At 40.7% G+C, this 3,650-nt stretch overlaps 1 pseudogene; it reads right to left on the bottom strand.

Annotated features, from left to right (window-relative positions):
- Nucleotides 1–1,385: 1,385 nt before the first annotated feature.
- Nucleotides 1,386–2,879, bottom strand: LOC123002015 (calcium/calmodulin-dependent protein kinase type II subunit gamma-like; annotated as a pseudogene).
- Nucleotides 2,880–3,650: the final 771 nt, after the last annotated feature.

Raw genomic sequence — 3,650 nt, 5'->3', positions numbered from 1 at the left:
GGATGAAAGACATCAGCAATTCTTTTTCTCCCCAGTTCTATGTTGCAGGAGCTGTATTTCAGATAATAGACAATGAGAGATCTGGGGTTCCCTTCTCCCGTCTATCCTCAACTCATAAGAAGGGGGGTCTACTCCAGGTACAGTGGCCCTAACATCCTTGCTTAACCATTATTCACGGGATAGAGGTTTTATGCCAGTAGAGGCTGCCCTTGCACAGAGCCCTGTTTGTAAAGCAAAGGTTTCATTCTAAGACAATTCAGCCACTGTCTCTGCCCTTATCTCAACTCCAGGAGTGGTGCACAAGATTTACACAGGAGGAGAGGAAGGCAGTAAGAACAAAGACCTCTCCCCAAGGAATCAGGCTGTATTTGGAAAGGAGCATGAGGAAGTTTAAGCATAAGGGCACTGTTGTAAACAATGGAAATTTTGGTAGTAAGCAATTAAGAGGAGGCTGGTAGCTCCATGAGAACAACAATCCAAACTTCAACCAGTCAGCATTTTAACAGAGATCCAGGCAAAAATATAGCTGAGAAGAGTTTGCTTGGAACCAGATCAAGTCCCCCAGAATGGCCTTAAAAACTTTTTTTTTTTTTTGGTCTGGATTCTCTCTCTCTATTTCTTTTTAAAATTGGTATAACTGACATACAATTTAGTTTCAAATGCACAATATAGTGATTTGACATTTGTATACATCGCAAAATGATTGCCATGACAAGCGTAGTTACCATCTGTCACTATACAAAATTAATACAATATTACTGACTATATTCCCTACACTGTATTGAATGGGAGAAAATATTTGTAAGTCATATCTGATAAGGGGTTGATATCTAAAATACATAAAGAACTCATACAACTCAATAACAACAACAAAAATACCCCAGATTATCTGACTTAAAAATGGAACAGAGGATCTGAATAGATATTTTTCCAAAAGAGACATACAGACGGCCAACAGGCACATGAAAAAAAGCTCATCACTCATCATCAGGGAAATGCACATCAAAACCATCAATAAGATATCACTTCACATCTGTCAGAATGGCTATTATCAAAAGACATGAAATAAGAAATGCTGGTGAGGATGTGGACAAAAGGGAACGCTCATGCCCTGTTGGTGGGAATGTAAACTGCTATAGCCATTATGGAAATCAGCGTGGAGGTTCCTCAGAAAATGAAATAGAACCACCATATGAATTCCATTTTTTCCAAACAATCTTTTTTCTTTCTTTCTTTTTTTTCCCTTAACTGTGAAAAACAACTCAGTAGAGCAGACACAGACATAAAGGGCAGGTGGCAGGGCTGCCTTGTAATTTGTTTTAAACCTCAAATGAACAGGACCGCCTCTGTCCCTCAGGTTCTCCAGAAGCACTGGCTGCAGAGGCTCAGTGACCTCTGGCTGGCTGGCAGCTCCTAATGCCTCTGTGGCTGAGCTCACTATAGCAGTGGTAGAGGACACTGAGCTACTTGCCATCCCAACCTTGCCAGACCAAGGTTTCCAACTGGCTGGTGAGAGGCTGACCTTGCCCATCACTGTACTGGATGAGGTGGATGTAGGGGACACAAGGTGCATACATGAATCACGAATGTACATGTGTGGGTTCAGGATGGTGGTGTGAATGGGCTTGTTGCTTTGAGGTAGGAGATTCTCAAAATAAGATTTATGGAAATCCAGCCCCTCTGTGTGGTTATCCTAGGCCTGGAGCTCAAAAAAAAAGTAAAGCTTAAATCACAAATCATCCTGTAGGTCTCAGGGACCTCATTGTTAACAACCTCAGTCCATTGTTCGATGATCTTGATAATTTATTTGTGCACTTTTCTGTCCTCAGCTTTCATGGTGGTGGTGCAGCTCTCTATGGAGTTCTCCATGCCAACTCTACTGTCTACACCATGGTGGTTTCTGGTCCTTTACACCATTGTCGGTCTGCTTGTTCAATATGCTTTTGGCAGCTGAAAATTTCCTAGAGAAAATCATCATTATGAGCCTGAAACTCTTCGGTTTTCTCAGGACATTAAACTTGCACAAACACTTCAAATTCTCTTCATGATACATCATGGGCCATTAGGGAATCTTTTGCAGACTGATGGCTACTTGAGAGCCCGGTGAGGTGAGATGCATTTTGTGGGGTTTATGGCCTCTGGTTAACTATGTTCTTGCTTTAGGGGTCACTGTATCCCACTCTCATGATGGGAAATCATAGGCTCCAGCCTTGATCTGCTGATTTAACTTGTGCTGATCTTCATCCAAGAAAGGAAGCTATCCCAATGGAAGGATATATAAGATGAACCCACAGGCCCAAATATCCACAGGTTTTCCATGGGGATCTTTCATCAAGGCCTTAGTGGACAAATAACCTGGGGTGACTTCAAAATTAAACCAAGCCTGCTGTTCTCATAGTTCCATGGCTAGACCAGAATCAGCCAGCTTCATGTTGGCACTCTTGAATCTACTTACCAGCGGAAGGCTCTCAGACTTCAGATCTTAATGGACAATGTCAGGCTGGTGGATGTGGCTAATACTTTCCAGAATTTGATGTATACAGTTGCTAGCACCAGCTTCACTGTGGTACTCTCCAGCCACAGTCTCTTCAAAGAACTCCTTGCCAGTAACAAGGTCAAACATGAGGTTGTGAAACCCTTCTTCAGCAATACTATCATGAAGGTGCATGATGTTTCAAAAATCAGAATATTTAGACCTCACATTCTAGTTTCTGGCGATCCTGGGCAGATAACTTCTTGGTATTGATGATTTTTGCAGCATATTCCTGTATGGAGGAATTCTTCACACACCTGCAGACCACAGAGAAAGTAACACTGCTGAGCTCCTTAAAGTGTTGGTAGTCATTGCCGAACTGGGTTCAGGCGGTGGTGGTGGCCATTTATCCAGCAGGCAGACATGGTGGTGCAGCCCCACACGGATATCTGTGCAAGAGGGACTGAGGCAAAAAAACCCATAAAGTTCAAATTTAATTGTATCAGACTTTGGAACAATGTGTGTTCCAGTGCATAACTCATATGGGCATACTCAAGAATATTACTAGCTGACTCCTCATCAGGTATAATGGAGGCTGGAATATAGTAGCATTGTCATTCAAAGGTTTTGAAGAAAAAGAATTAAAGCAAGAATTCTATATCTAGCAAACCTATTAAAAAAACCCAAAAACCTGATATATATTGTTTCTAGCAGAGCTTCACCACAGGAAATACTAAAAGGAGTCCTTCAGACTGAAATGAAAGGATACTAAACAGTAACTGGAAACCACACAACAGAATAAATAACATTGCTAAGATAACTACATAGGTAAAAATAAATCAGTCTAAAAGTACTTTTGTAATACTTTTCTACTCTCTGATTTAAGAGAAAACCACCTAAAGCAATAATTATAAAACAGTGCTGATGTATTTCTAATGGATCAATTCATCAGGAAATATATAAAAATTATAAACATGTATATGTAAACACATATACATATGCGTAAAAGAAGCCAGTCATAAAAGACCACATGTTCTATGATCCCATTCATTTAAAATGTCCAGAGTAGGCAAATTCATTCAGAGAGAAAGTAAATTAGTGGTTTTCTAGGGTGGTTTGGTAGGAACTGGGGAGTGACTTCTGGTAGATGCAAGATTTCTTTTTGGAGAGATGGAAA

The sequence above is a fragment of the Ursus arctos genome, unplaced genomic scaffold, assembly GCF_023065955.2.
Source record: "Ursus arctos isolate Adak ecotype North America unplaced genomic scaffold, UrsArc2.0 scaffold_2, whole genome shotgun sequence".
Taxonomy (NCBI): domain Eukaryota; kingdom Metazoa; phylum Chordata; class Mammalia; order Carnivora; family Ursidae; genus Ursus; species Ursus arctos.
Note: the sequence above shows the minus strand (reverse complement) of the source record. Positions and strands in the feature narration are given on the sequence as shown.